This window comes from Typopeltis vanoorti, chromosome 26, assembly GCF_054136105.1.
Source record: "Typopeltis vanoorti isolate ZY-2024b chromosome 26, IOZ_Tvanoo_1.0, whole genome shotgun sequence".
Lineage (NCBI taxonomy): Eukaryota > Metazoa > Arthropoda > Arachnida > Uropygi > Thelyphonidae > Typopeltis > Typopeltis vanoorti.
In genome coordinates, this window is record NC_143574.1 from 2122176 (window position 1) to 2139515 (window position 17340).

Here is a 17340-nt window from a genome sequence, read left to right on the forward strand (position 1 = left end):
GGACGTGTCAAATAATAATAATGACAATAATAATTATTATTGTTTGGTTCGATCAAGGTCACCGACATGAAGAACTTCCTTCTAGACATTTTTTTGTAAAAGTTCTGTTCTCGATATTTGGCGCATGCACGAAAGACGAAAGTAGACTCCCCCCCCCCCTTCCAGAAACTAGAATTTTAATCCTACGTCTCAAATTGACCGTAAAACGCATAGGCAAGAATACGAAAGTTACGATTTGTCATGAGATGGTGACAGCAGTCTTCCTGATGTCTCTAAAATCATGAATGGGTTCAGTTCTCAGTGAGCTAAGGGGGAGACCGATTTCCAAAACGGGCGGCTTGTGCATAGGCCCGCGGAACTGCAGCACCCCCAATTTTTCTCAATATATAAATATATTTATTAATTTATTTATGTTTGCTTGTAATATTTAATTTTATCATCAACAAATCTATACAATTCTCTTATTTTGTATAAAAAATAATAAAAATCCATCTCGTAGCACTTAGGAGGGCGCTAGCAGCACTGTGTTTACCACAGTGTCATATTGCTTCACGCCCAAGCATATGACGTCATAGTGAGATGCGAGCTATTAGCGTAATGCGGCACTGTCCGTCGCGCAGTTCCACTGTTGTTTATATGCAGTTTGCGCCAGTAGTAGAGTGTTCGTAGTGCTTATCGTGTTTACTCCGTCTCTTTAAATATTTGGACATTACAATTAAAGACGTAACATTTGTTAGAGTTTTTATTTTAGAACATTAATGGGGTTATGATAATGGATTTTATTTTTAAGTAATTTTGAATTATACCAAACTGCCTCTAATTTTATCGATAATAAACAATATTATTTCATGTTTAATTTTTTTTTTTTTTAATTTTTACCTAATTTTGATATTTTATCCAAACACGTATACACTGTACTTACAGTGCGTATGTATATTTCGAAAGTTGCAGCGCCCCCACGATTTCAGGCCACGAAAAAATAACAATAAAAAATAAATATAATAAATCGATCACGCTAGTTCAAGAGATAATGTTTCTCATCTTTCCATTCTTCTAGTTATTCATGAATCAGAAACTTTTTCACCTCTTTCTAAACTATTTCCTAACATTGGAATTTAAAATTTGTCTATGTTTACTCATTAATTTCTTGTCTTATATTCCACGCCAATCAATAAATCGAATATTTCCTTTTCTGGACTTTCTCTCACTAAGAACCCTTTTTTGTTCATTTAGGTGGATCAATTCAATCTCATTAATGAAAATCCGAACCACATTATTCACAAATTATAGTCAGGATGTTTTCTAATTGCCTTATGCACGTGATTGATGTCTTTCGTCATTTAAAATGAAGCTATAAAAATAGATTAGGGTACACATTATTTTCGATTTATAGACTAATGGTCACTGCTGGGGCTGCCTGACCTTATTTGATGGGTGGCGTTGTCTTCGAATGGTAATTGTTCTGTGTCATTTATTTTTAATTCACCCGTTAATAACTCTGAAATTTAAGAGACTGAAATGATGGTTAGAATCGCTAATAGCGCCTGCGTAGTGCAATTGGAAAAAGGACGGGACATTGCACTCTTCGATTGGGAAAAAAATCTGAGTTCAATTCTCGTTCGTGTTATTGCAAAGGACTTCTTCAGGTGTATTGAACACATGAAATATATAAAGAGATAGACTTACAGGCAGTAAAATAATAATATGTTATCAACAAATACGATATTAGTTTGGATTTTGATTATTCAAAACCAAAATCCAAACTAATATCGTTTGCATGGTTCATAGTATTTTTCTGTTGGGGGCATCATGAACATCGGTTGAGGACAACACGTGTTGATATGCTCTTGGCCTGGAGTCCTGACATGTTCCATCAATACGTTTCACGATTGATTTTTCTGTTTGCCTGTAGGTGATTCTGAAGTCACACTGTAGGCGATGGACTACAGAAGATATTTATGTCCTCTAAATACCGTTATCCGGATCGAAGTAAGGATTGGGTACTAATATAAAGGGTACATTATTCAAACTGCAAACAGAGTATGCTAACGTGCACAAGACACATTGCACACAACTATTTTGAATTCCAGAATCCTAAATAATACCATATTTGTTTACACCTTGTTATTCTTTTGCTGTTTGTAAGGCTGCTTCTTTATATATTTTATTTTTAAATTTTGTAATATATCTGAAGAAGTCCCATATGACAAGAAGGAAACTAGTCTCGTTGATGTTTGTTTTATTAATTTTGTCCAGTTATCGGAATACAAGTACCGTACAAATTTTCAATACACATCTACTCTTTATCCAAATAAGATTATTTAGTGACAGACCTGTAGATCTGATAATATATTTCAGGTGCAGGGGACATAGGATCAGCACCCTTAAAACACCTGAGCAGTGGGAAAAAATCGTCTAGTCAATCCCACTTCCAGTTGTTCCATGCTCACAAGAGAATCAAGGTATGGCAAAAGACGTATGAATGAAAGGACCTATCCTGCCAGATGGATGAAGCACTTCAGGTTGTTGTGACAGTGTTGGGCAGGAGTGCTTTCTTGGTAGATGTAAGATTTTCTGACACTAGTGGAGGGAGATTTGAACACTACAGCCTACTCCAACATCTCTGTCGACCAGTGCATCGCTTATGCTTACAGCTGTAGACATTCATCTGGTATTGGTTACTTCGGACAGGATAATGTGGATACACAGATCATCTAGGAATTATTCCAAGAGCATGAAGGTGTTATTATTTAGGATATTGGGAATCGATGGTTAAGACAGGGATCCGCTGAAGTCCAATCAAGGCAACTGCGGGATGCTATCCAGCAACTGCAGAACCTACATGGATTGGCATTCTTGCATTCCAATGGAACAAGTTTGTTACCTCATTGAGTTCACAAAAAGATAAACCGAGGCGGTTCTGAGAAATTAAAGAGGGTGTTATTCATTATTTTAACTTATGGATCTGAGAGCTGGGTCAGAAGTAAAACCCTTGACCAAAGACTAGAGACCGCAGATATGAGAGTCATGAGAAAGATTAGAGGCGTGAACAGATGGCATCAATGGCAATATCATATTAAAAACGAGGATATTAGGAAAGCACTTGACATTGTCAGCATCCAGGAATGCGTTAGCAGAGCTAATCTCAGGTGGTATGGTCACTTAAACAGAATGGGCGAAGAAAGATTAGCAAAACAAGTGTTCTCTGCCAGGTTGGCAGGAAAACGATCCAGAGGAAGACCAAGATATAGGTGGATTGATATGGTACAAAGTGCCTTAGACGATAGAAATATAAGATCTGATAATGTTGGAGTCTTGACAAGTAACAGACTGATTTGAAGGAAAATTGTAGATAGGAAGTTAGTAATGATGTAAATTTTTCATGTAGTGCTACCATAATATCCTGTGCACTCCTTGAGGGTACATGGCAGGAATTTGATGATTGTTAATCACTATTAGGCAGGTTTACCTAATAAATTCATCACGCAGTGCATATTGCATAATCAAGAGTCTAGTTGTAATGCATCTTTTCATTAACCATGATTTATTAGCCATAAATTAAAACAGGAAAACTTTCAGTTCAGCATCAATTGAAAATATTACTGAAACGTAATCCACTTATTTAATAATTCTAATGAAAAAAGGCTTAACAATAGTTACTGGCGATGGCTTTAATTGTTCCTTTTCTCTAGGGATTACAGGATGGAAATCCAGACAAGATTAGAATTATAATCACTACTGAAACCTTAAACGTAAGTCTAATGAAGCAATGCTAAACGAGTAAATATTATTCCTGTTCTAAGTAGGAAAAAAAAACAAAAAAAAATCGAATTTCCGCTTCTTTGTTATTATTCCTCCGACAAAAAACACTTTTTCAGAAAAAAAAATTCTCCATTTGTTTTTCTTGAAGTATTACAGATTAAAATGTACGAACAACCGTAATTAATTCCCCTTTTTAAAGTATTTCGTTTTAAATTATTCCATTATCAGTTTGTTAACTGGAATTTGGAGTGTTTGCGACAATACAATGAACGCAAATGCATTTTGTTTCTCGCAATCATAAAAAAAAAAAAAAAAAAAAGAAAACGCAGAGGAATTAGAGACAACATCTGACAGTGCAGTGTGCACAAGAAAACGAAACTACCTAATTTAAAGTTGGAATATAAAGAAATAAGAAAAAAATGTTGTAATTAATAGATATAAAAATATAATTGATAAATTAATAGTGTAATAAAACATACTCAACCTTGGAAATTGACACGTGTTCGAACTCCACCTTTCTTCATCTTCCAAAGCAGATGTTTCTAATCTTAATTAGCATTTATACACCCTCTGTCCAAAAAGAAACCGAACTTTTGTAAAAAAATAGACGAAACTAGTAACGCCACCTGTTGTATCTTTTTGTTGTCGAAAGCGGCAACCTTCATTAGTGTTGTGTCAACTGTTTATGACATTTGTTTCATTAGAAGCCGAGTTATAGTGCCAAGAGTGACAGTGTGTTTTGACGAACGGTCGGAAAATGAGTTTCAAACAGAGAGCTGCGATTGACTTTTGTGTTAAACTTGGTAAACGTTTTACCGAAACGCATGAAATGCTTCAAAAAGCATACGGTGATGAATGCTTATCCCGTACTCAAGTTTACTGGTGGTTTCAGCGATTTCAAAGTGGTCGTGAGACGCTTGAGGACGACGAAAAGCCGGGCCGTCCAAGAAATGGACTGAGCGAAGTTAACATCCAAAAAGTGCGTGATTTCATCAAAGAAAACCCGAAATCGTCTGTGAGATTGATTGAAGATGAATTGGGGATTCCAAAATCAACTGTGCACACATTTTGACCGAGAGTTTGGGCTTTCGTAAATTGAATTCGCGATTTGTTCCCCACAAGTTGACTTACGACCAAAAAATGTATCGAATTGAACACTCCAAGGACCTCATTAGAAACGCGCGTAAGGACTCAGACTTTTACCAAGTTTAACACAAAAGTCAATCGCAGCTCTCTATTTGAAACTCATTTTCCGACCGTTCGTCGAAACACACTGTCTCTCTTGGCACTATAACTCGGCTTCTAACGAAACAAATGTCATAAACAGTTGACACAACACTAATGAAGATTGCCACTTTCGACAACAAAAATATACAACAGGTGACGCCACTAGTTTCTTCTATTTTCGAAAAGTTCGGTTTCTTTTTGGACAGTGGGTGTAGGTATGGAGCTGTGTATTCCAGAATGAATTTTAGTAAGTAGAAGAGTTAAAAACTCCGAGTGTTTTCCGAAAAAAAAAAAAAAAAGTCTGTGGACATATGTTACTGGAAGAGGTTCGAATAGAGCTTTCTATCTTCTTAAGAACTGGCGTCATGAAAATCACAACTCAATTAACACTTCTTTTTCTTCTTCAACCCACTCATCCTTTACTAATTAGGGGACACGCGAATTAATGCAGCCAACACGTCACTCTCTACTGCATTCTTTTAAGGATAAGAGTATTTTTTGACTAAATCTGTGTTCACAGGGACGGATTCTAAGGTACAAAAAACCCGAGTTTCTGGGAGACCCCCCCCCAACTTCCGTGTGAGAGCGGCTAACTCACTAAGCTAATTGATTAAAAATACTAACGATTCTTGATGTCAAAGACGGAATTACAAACCAGGTTTTATCAACCAAAGAGCACGTTTACCAATTGAACATTGGAAACTCGATTAACACTTACTAGTAATATATTGTAAAAGATGCAATTTATCAAGGATAAATGACATGTTATGATATTAGACACCTTGAGGAATTTAAGTGACGTTGGATGAATAAATTTATATCCGGCATTTTTAGTTGTTCCTAACTTGTTGGTCTTGGGGAGCATGGGTCCCATGCTACCAAGCGCGTCTCCAGGTTGCGGATACGGGAATGGCCTATGGATACAGAGGTTAGCTGCGAATAAACAAGGAAACCTATGAATAAGCAGTCGTGCACAATGGGACGGCATCTACCAACAGGAAGTGGTGAGATAGACAGTGGCATCGTTATCTCTATAAAAAGCCACACATTCCCACTGACGGGGATGCGACATGGCGAGATGTCACCGCCATTCAATAAGTTACAGCCCGCTGGAAGTTGGGGCAGCAACAACTTTCATCCTGATCAGCGGAAGATCACCATAAGTGACAATGGTGTAAAGGATACTGTGGTAGGCGCATAATCACGAAGAATGAGAAACGGCCAGCACACTGAGCCTCTCTAGAAGGCTATTGCTGGACAAGGAAGGCAAGGGGATACCACCTTGTTCTATTTTTCCCTAGTAAGATAGCAGTATGGATGGACATTCTAAAAGATAGTAAAGCGCACAATGGCTCAATACTTGTGCACGGCAGGGGAAGAAGCAAGGCTTCCCAGGTCGTAAACCAGCGAAATCCTTGATCATTCATTGGGACGTGGAATGTGAGAACCCTCCTACAAATTGGAAAATTTGAAGAGAGAAATGGATAGAACTAAAAATAGCCACATTGGGAATTAGCGAAATGAGATGGAATGAAACTGGTCACTTTTGGAATGGTGATTACAGAATCACTTATTCAGCTGACGAGATGGCAGACAATAGTCGTGGTGGTTCTCAATAAGGAATGGGTAAGAAGAGTAATCAACTCAGTAAAATGTAGTAGCAGATTGATAATGGTAAAACTAGAAGCAAAACCAACAAATATTATAATAATACAAGCTTACATGCCTACTAGCGACCACAGTGATGATGAAGTTGAGAGAGTATATGTAGATATTGAAAATCTAATCAAACTGACCAAGAAGGAAGATAATCTTATTGTCATGGGGGATTGGAATGCAGTCATTGGTGAAGGCAAAGATGGTAGAGAGGTGGGAAAGTATGGACTTGGATGCCGAAATGAAATCGGAGATAGACTTTTGGAGTTCTGCCACCAATTCAATCTGATCATTACTAATACCTGGTGTGAGGTACCAAAAAGAAGAAGGTATACTTGGAAAATGTCAGGGGATATAGGAAGGTACCAAATAGATTATATTATGACAAGAAATAGATTTAAAAAACAAGTAAAATCATGCAAAAGTTACCCCGGAGCTGATGTTGATAGTGACCACAATTTGGTTTTATCGAAATGTAATCTAAATTTAAAAAGCTGTCACAACCAAGGAAAAGGCCCAAATGGAACATAAGTAACCTGAAAAGAGAGGAAAACCATAGAAACTATAAACAGCAAACTGATGAAAGCATTAAAACGGGAGAGAGGGAAAAGAAAAACATAGAGGAAAAATAGACTCATTTGAAGGATACAATCATCAAGGCCGCCAATGAGTGCATAGGATTAAGGAAGAAGCAAATAAAAAAACTATGGAGGATCACCCAGGATATTCTAGATTTAATAGATGAAAGAAGAAAATACAAAACCTCCCTAAAGGAAGAAAGCAAAGACAAATATAAACATATAAAAAATATCATAAATAGAAAATGTAAAGAAGCAAAAGGACAATGATATACAGAAAAATGTAAATAGAAGATCTAACAAAGACTGGAAGAATCGATAAAGCTTATAACATAATAAAAGGAATAAGGCAGCAAAACAAGACACGAAGTACAATTATCAAAAATAAACAGGGGAACATACTTATAGATAAGGAAGAAATTTTGGAAAGATGGAAGGAGTACTTAGAAGATCTATATAGTGAAAAAGATCTAGATTCCAAGGCTATACTGTAGAAGATGAAACAAGACTTCATGTGGAAGAAATTGGTCCAACTATATTAAAAGATGAATTTGAATGGGCACTGAATGAATTGTCAGCCAACAAGGCACCAGACACTGATAACATCCCTTCAGAATTAACAAAATACTCAGGAAACATAACTAAATCATACCTTTTCAAGATCATAAAGGACATTTATGAAACAGGGATCATCCCCAAAGATTTTACACAATGCTCTATCATACCCATTCCTAAAGTAAATAATGCAAACAAGTGTGAAAATCATCGAACAATAAGCTTAATATCACATGCTTCAAAAATACTACTCAAAATGTTACAAAAAAGACTAACAAAGAAGGTTGTTTGGATTCAAGAAACAGCAGGGGACAAGAGAAGCAATCCTAGCTCTAAGAACAGTTATCGAAAGAAGATTTGAGAAGAATCAAAATACTCTGATAGTCTTTCTTGACTTGGAGAAAGCCTTCGATAGTATTGACTGGAATCAAATGTTTCACCTCCTAAAAACAATAAAGGTAGATTGGAGAGATAGAAGGCTCATATTTAATCTTTACAAGCATCAGGAAGCCCTAATAGAAGCAGCCAGCAATACAACAAAAACCGCAATAGCAAAAATACGTAGAGGTGTAAGACAGGGGTGCTCTCTTTCACCCATATTGTCTAATCTGTACATTGAAGATGCAATAAATAAACTGAAAGAACTAATAGAAACCGGAACTAAGATAAATGGAATTGATATTAACTGGCTACCGTTTGCGGATGATATAGCAGTTTTAGCTGATAACGAAAACAAACTGAAAGCCACCCTAACAAAGATGGAAGAATTCTTCACACAGTACAGCCTAAAAATTAATTATAAGAAAACAAAATTATTAATTACAAGTAAAGTAAATCCGATGAAAATAAACCTGGAAATAAATAGTAACCAACTACAACAGGTATCCTCTTTTAAATATCTTGGAAGTCTTATCACAGATGGTGGAAGAAACCAATCAAATATTAAAGCACGAATAATCCTAGCCAAAAAAGCATTCTACAACAGAAGAAACATTTTTACCAGTAAAGGACTTAGCATCCAGCTCAAAAAAAGGCTATCGAAAACATACATATGGAGCATTGCATTATATGGTTGTGAGGCCTGGAATCTAACAAAACAAGACATGAAAAAGTTGGAGGCATTTGAAATTTGGTGCTGGAGAAAGATGATGAAAATTAGTTGGACAGAAAAGAAAAGTAATGAAGAAGTTCTGAATAGAGTTCATGAAGAGCGGTCATTAATGAAACACATCAATAAGAGAAGAAAAGGCCTAATTGGACACCATTTGAGGCATGGGGGACTGATTACAGAAATAATGGAGGGAACTGTAGAAGGAAAGAGGTCACGAGGCAGACCACGAATTTCATATATAAATAACATAATGATGCTAACTGGTGCTAGGAGTTATGAAGAGATAAAAAGGAAGTCACAAGACAGGATGTTGTGATGTGCTGCTATGTTTACCAATCTTCGGATTGATGCACCAAAGAAGAAGAAGAACTTGTTGCTGCGCTTAACTTTCTGTATAAAATCAATTGCCCAGAGTAAGTCCGTTGGAGGCATCCTTGGAACTTTCTGAAAGACTTCGTCTTTGAAAAGCAGGCCTTAAGCAGATTTTATCAACTATGTCAATGTCCAGTATCTTGCCAGAAAACGGCCTGCAAAAAATGCAGAAAAAGGTAGAGTAGATTCAAACATGTCTTTCCAACCAAAGGCATTGTTGATAACCATTTGAAATACGAAGGTGCTGGAGAGAAGACCATGCTGCAGTTCTTCATTATGATGGTTGTGCAATCTTCCAAACATACTTGTGACTACTATTTTACTATGCATAGCCGGACAGCAAAGCGCTGTAGGTGATGGAGTCTCAAAGAATAAGATCGTATTTATGAATCCTCCTCATCCACATAAAAGATGCAAAAACATATATCCTGACTGGCACATTCCTGTCATCTGAATCTTATCGAACACATATAGAATAATCTGGAGAGATTCACTATCTAATTAGTGCATAAGTATATTAATAGCGTAATATAAATTTGCAATTTTATGCCAGTAGAAATATGCCATAATGAAATATATACATTTCCTTATTTTATTATAACTTTTCGTCATTTCCGTTCCGAATATATATATATATATATATATATATATATATATATATATATATATATATATATATATATATATATATATATATATATATATATATATATATATATATATAATGTAATGTATAATGATAATGTAAAAATGTATATACTTATTTAGAGATATACTTATATTTGTTATACGTGGGCTGTTCAATAAGTAATAAGACTAATTTTACTGTGGCGAAACTACTCATCACAATATTAATTTCTGTGGAATAAAGAAATGTTGCTGTCTGTATTAACAAAAGAGGTTGATGGATGGCGCATACGGGCTGATGTGCCAGATTGTCACGTGACTAAACGCAAGCTGTTTCGGAGCGCCTACGAGGCGCGACCAGTCTTCGAAATGGAAGCGTCCTTGGAACAGCGTTATGCGATTAAATTTTGTGCGCGTTTGCAAATATCGGCATCGGACACTTTTAACATGATACGCGAAGCTTTCCACGATGAAGCAATGTCGAGGGCAAGTGTTTTTCGCTGGCATAAAACGTTTAAGGAAGGAAGTCAAAATGTGGAAGATCTTGAACGTGAGGGAAGACCTTCAACGTCCATCACAGAGACAATGATCAACACGGTAGCGATTATCATCAAGCACGTCAAAAGGAAGCGTCCATTGCTGAAGAATGGCTTCTTATTGCACCACGATAATGCAAGGCTACATATTGCTGGTTGTGTAGTGGACGTTTTGCAGAAGAACAACATAGATATCCTACCACACCCTCCATACAGTCCTGATCTCGCACCGTGCGATTTTTGGCTGTTTCCTCAGCTCAAGAAACCACTAAGAGGCCGCCATTTCGAAAGCAACAAAGCATGTGTAAAAGCTGCGGAGGCGGTTTTGAAAGACCTCTCAAAAAACGGACTCTCACATGTGTTTAAGAAGTGGACGCATCGTTGGGACAAATGCATCGCGTCTCACGGTAGTTACTTCGAAAAAGACCATGTAAATGATGACGATTAAAGGTAATCTGTTTTCTGTATAAATATAGTCTTATTACTTATTGAACAGCCAACGTATATTTAGATATACTTCTATATTTAGAGATATCTCATTTAGAGAAATCACGAGGTCGAATACATTCAATAAATGCGATCCATTAACACTTCTCAGACATCGATAGAAATATGGCTGTAGACCGAAGTGTACCATAATGAATGGAGGTTGTGACCAGAGTGATTCCAACCAAATGACTATGTGGAACAAGGACTGCGAAGGCGTATATCTCAATGCACCGCGTGTTGAAAACTGATCAGATGAGGCATAACGTAGATGACCATTGAGCATCGCTTGTTTCTTCAACAAAAACAAGAAATCGCATTTGAGAATGGACGAAGGGACACCATCACTAGACGTCAGAAAACGCGAGGAAGGTCGCATAGGCTGATACATTACAGATCTTGTTATTTCATGTGGATAGAAGAAGGATGAGAGTAGTCAAGCTTAGTTACAATAGTTCAAAATGGTGGTATTGGAGTAATGGTCTCGAAATGTTTCCCTCGCACTCAGAACGTTCTTGAATATCATCAGAGTAAAGGCTGAATGCGTTCCTGTTTGACCTTGCATAAGATGAGTGGTTCAATAGGAAAATACGAAAAGTCATAGGTCTAGCTTGTTAATAATATTTTGTTAATAAATTGGCGTCAATTGAGGAACTATTCAAAAAAAGGACCATTTCTTAGAACTTACAGAGACAACTTTTAATTTTTTGTTGTCAGTACTATATCTTAGGAGATCAACGCAAAATCAAGTTTCATGAAAAAAAAATCACCTCTTTGGAATGATTTGTAATAGCTGTGTGTGGTTTCTAGCAAAGAATTTTTTTTTTTCTTAGTTAACAGTGAGGACAATAACCTTGACATCCACTCCCCATTGTGATTTCAAATCAGTCGACTTAGGCAAGGGCGGATCCACAAATGCTATGTGAAAGGTTTAGTTCCAACGTTATCTGAATGTTAATAAAACGACAGCCAGTGAATGAACTTTTCTATTACAGCCACGGGAACAAACGTGAACGCCTACTTATGCAATGGACATTTTTGCATGTCCACTAATGCCGGATCCAGTCATTTTTGGAATTTAATCACACTCCAACGTGTACTATTTCTTTTGGAAGACTAACCTCAATAATTGCCATACGTACGTGGTTAAAACACAGTTCAGCGCATCGTTCTTTATTCCATGATCTGTGGAAAATCATACATAAGTGAGGGTAGAATCAACTATAGAAAATTGCGTAAAAACAGTAAGAACATAATAATCCATATCCACACTGTAAACAGGTAGAAATCTTACATTACAACAGATTTTCCAATACGAAATACTACTCTAACCAATACTACATCCTTTGTCCAAAACGAAACCGAACTTTTAATAGAAAATAAAACACAGGCCAATTATAATTATTCCAATCATTTATTTCAATCGATATACTCTCCCTCAGCTTCGATACAGCGTTTGGCAAGGTCAATTAATTCGTTAAATGAGTTTTTTATATCGGTTTTTGGGATACTGTTGAGGGTCGTGGTTACTGCCGCTTGAACGTTTTTCAATGGTGTCGTATCGCTTTCCCTTTCATCGGCAAATAAAGTCGGGGGAAGAGAAAGAAGTCACAGGGTGCTGAATCAGGTGAATACGGCGAGTGATCCAACACACAAACTTGGTTCCAACAAACTTTTGTTCGAACGATGAGATGGTGCAAATCGCGAATTCCAAAAAAAAAAAATCGCGATTTCAATTTACGAAGGCCAAACTCTAGGTCAACAGGTTGTGCATAGGAATTGAAGATGAATTGGAGATTCCAATTCATCTTCAATCAATCTCACGGACGATTTCGGGTTTTCTTTGATGAAATCACGCACTTTTGGGATGTTAACTTCGCTCAGTTCAGTTTTTGGACGGCCCGGCTGTTCGTCGTCCTCAAGCGTCTCACGACCACTTTGAAATCTCTTAAACCACTCGTAAACTTGAGTAAGGGATAAGCATTCATCACCGTATGCTTTTCTGAAGCATTTGATGCGTTTCGGTAAATCTTTTACCAAGTTTAACACAAAAGTCAATCGCAGCTCTCTGTTTGAAACTCATTTTCCGACCGTTCGTCAAAACACACTGTCACTCTTGGCACTAAAACTCGGCTTCTAATGAAACAAATGTCATAAATAGTTGACACAACACTAATGAAGGTTGCCGCTTTCGACAACAAAAAGATACAACAGGTGGCGCCACTAGTTTCTTCTATTTTCGAAAAGTTCGGTTTCTTTTTAGACATAGGGTGTATATTGCGAAAATTATTTGCAGACTATATTTTCCTAGAAAATTGCACATCGCTGACACAAACCTTGTGGCACAATGCGCAATAAATGAAAAAGATTCACACTAAATAACTATGTATTAATAGTGAAATGTGGTGTGTCATACAGTAATCCCACTTCAACGAAGGCTTATCACAGACTTTTTAGTTACCATTTGGTCAATGCCAATCTGCATCCCAATCAGCTTTCGAGATCAACTGTGGCAGAAATCTTTGCAAGATAGACATGCAATAAGAAATCCAAGAAACAGTCAACACAAATAGATTGAGGGAAAGGCAGTGAGTGCTGAAAAGTGTCATGGGTTCCTTCTGTCACACATCAGTGGATCCTTTTTAGCTATTCTGAAGTGATTCAGCAAATATCGGGCACTTTCACTCATATTTCACTCCATATCACTCTGAAATAAATGAAATATCCTTTCCCTATTTGAAAGTTATTTCGAACATATCACCAGAATTTTTCCAGAAGCTCTAGCTAAACGTTGCTTTTAAACCCAGCAACATTTCTATAATGTATCTTACTGTCGTCAATTTGGCCGTTTTGAGAGGAAAAGCAAATTTGTGGACCGAGAACGCATTAAGTTCATAAACTAAACAAATCAAGTGTAGCTCAGCATGGTGTTGATTCTAGCCATCGGATCCTCTGGAATAACGCTACTGTACATCTTCAAATATGGATGTCGATGTAAGACATCGATGCAATCTGAACCGCAGTGATGGACTTTCTAAATCAACAGTTTCAGAAACTCTAAAATCAAACTGTATCGAGTAAGACGACTTCATATTTTGACGGCTTTAAATTTTAAAGACAATATCGAAAACAAGATTTACATAGATTTACGTAAAAGCTTTGCTTACCTCTTTGTATCAAGTAATTTTTAAATATTTATTGCTATAATACACTCATAGGTTTCCTTAAGTCTTATTGATAAGTTCCCAAGAAAAATGAACACGCTTGTATGGACATTTTGATCAGTTTTGTATCGCTCAAGTGTGATGATTCTGCGAAAATAGTCGCAGATAAGTCACAATTCGAGAATAATAGCGACATGGATTGAGGAAATGAGAAATGTTGAACAAATATATAATAAAGATTTATGTTTAATCCGTAATCAGCTAAGACAAACAAGAACCCGTTTGCCATAGTTTAGACACTAAACCCTTAGAAACCAAAATTTCATGTAAACGATGTACTGGCTTAGGAACTCGATAACATATATATATAACTTATATAACATATATAACTTCCATTAATAGAAATGTCTACTAACAACAACATCGCTAAAGGTAACGTGCAGAATATACATTTTGAAATACCTATAGAGATACACCCAGATTTGGATCCGATACATTCTGTATATCATATTTTAAAATACAAAGAAAAATGGAGTGAAATAAATAAAGAATTACCATTTCGATGTATTGTAATTGAAAGCAATATAAAACAATTAATAATTAATTGTCTGATTAATATTTTGGAGACAAAAATTGTTTTCATTTCAATTTTAGTTAAAAAAGAGTTTAATATTATTTAACTTAAATAAAAAAACACTATTAAGATAACTTTTTCAACTCCATAAAATATTTTTAAACTAAATGAATGCAGAACTTTTCATATAATTAATGGGTCTTGCTAGTGGCGGTCCCTGAGTTTGCCGCCCCTCTCAATAACACCAAAAATACTACAAAAAGTCAAAACGACGTATAATGAAATAAATTAAAACACTATGTTTATTTTAGTTGTAAATATAGTTGTTAAAGACTAATTATTTAATTAATAATAAAAATTACCAAGTTAACATAAAAGAATGGTGGAAAAATAAATTGTGTCCCACGTGTAAAGTGCCGCTCGGGGCGGACCGCCCCCTAGCTACCCCACTGGGTCTTGCCCGTAAAACACCTCTTATAGAACACCAACAGCTAGTTCAACCAGTCTCGATAACATCTAATTGTTTTATTTTATTTTTTACTTGTTACTTTTAGTAGGCGATTAGTGAGAAGTTTTTGACATGAGTTTTACATCCACAGTAAAGTCCTAAACTTAAAATTTAAATTTAAATAAAAAAAAATTAACTAATAAAGCATGCACATTTAGCAGCTGACTAATACTCAGATACCTAACCATTCATCGTTCAAGTGAAATGACAAGCTCAACTACTTCATATGTTAAGTACACCGAACGTTTTTTTCCATGATAAAAGGTGGATGTCTTTTATCATAGAAACCTTTTATCCAGTCAAGCTTCGATATCACTTTTCACAAACATTCCCACCGAAGATGTAATAATGCTACTGGAAGATAAATCTCCAGAAAAGTTATGAAAAACATTAGGTAAAGCTAGAATATTTTATATACAAGGGCATCATCTACAATCAAACATCTGTATGGAAACATTTGAAGAAAGAGTTACGAGCTTATCTGTTGAGGCCAAGACTCTGGAAAAGATACATTGGTGATTTTTTTTTTTTCATATGGTGTTATGGTCAGGACTCCAGGAGTTATTAAATCATCTGAATAATCAACATAATATGCCAAAAAAGGGGTACATATTTTTGGCATATTTTAGCCTTCTCTAGTCGTGTAGTCATCAAAGAACAAAACAAAACAATTACGGAACTGGGAGTCATTAGCTATTGAGGAAAGCATCCTTATCTGTACACTGTTTGCTTGAAATAACACCATCTCATCACACTCGCCCCCATTTCATTGTAATATCACTACTATTATCACTACTGTGTGGGTAGCTTCTAGGCACGAAATGGCCCTATTTGGGTATAAGTCAACAATTGGAGTGTATGGAAGCAAGCAGTAGCCTTCGAGTGCAAACATCGCTTGATCCAGATTTAGGAGATGTGAATGCATGGCAATGTGTCATTGTTCACATTCAAAACGCCACAAAACAGGCCATAGAAAGGAGTTATTACATACAATAGAATCACTGTAAAATAATAACTTCTGTTGCTTGTGTGCAAGAAGGCGTAATATAGATGGAAAACTGGATTACGATTTGAGTTAATGAATGTCTGATGAAGGACTTCCATGTTAGAAGTAAGCCTTAAACAAACAGGAGTTAAATGTGTCGAAATGTGTCACTCTTGAGAAACTATTTTCAGCTTGTTTTTGGAACTAGGTTGCTGAATTAATATAGCATGTATAACACGATGCACAAATGTTTTCAGGTTCAAACCAATTGAGAAATAAATTTGATAGGATGAGATGAGATTTACATCCATGTAAAACCTTTTTGATAAACTGCAGCTCCATATGCAGTATGATATAAATATGCAGTATGACATAAATCTGTCCACTGATTGGCTCGCCAAAACCTCCATACACCTAAACTCAGATAAGACAAAATTAATGATATTCAGAAATCCACTGACTGACCAGTTGATAACAAATATATAACCATCCAACATCCACTCTCCAACATAAAAAACACACAGAACAGCAAAACCACTACAATCACTCAGGTTGAAACAATACGATACCATGGAATTTACTTTGATGCAGATAGAACTGGAATAGCCACATAAATCATCTACAAAACAAACTCCTGACAATAAGTTGCAAACTGTACAGGTTAAAAGAGTTCCTAACGTCTAAAAACAGTAATATACAAAGCACTATGCCAAAATATATTAAAATACGCTATAACAACGTATGTGTTCTGTGCACACTACAAACTAAACAGATTATTAATGTCGTTACAGTACAAAATGATAAAACAGATCTTTTGGTAACAAAGAGACAATACCGGCTTTATATACACTGCAATGTCAGAACAAAAACATAATATAAATTATACATAATACAAAAAGACCTCAGACTACTAATTATTATCACATATAAATACAATAATCACTACAGAAAGGCCACACGAAACTTCTACATCCCAGACATGATCAACAAATTACCTTTTGAATACAGAAACCTTACAAACTACAATAGCCTGAAAAGAGCTCTAAGGACATACTACGAACAAGAAACACGCACCCAAAATACCATACAAACTTAATGAAACACAATATTCAGGCTTCCAGTTCAGTTACGCGTCATGGCATTTAGAATTATTATTTATTTATTTATTTTGTGTGTAGGGGGCTTATCCTATGGCTAGA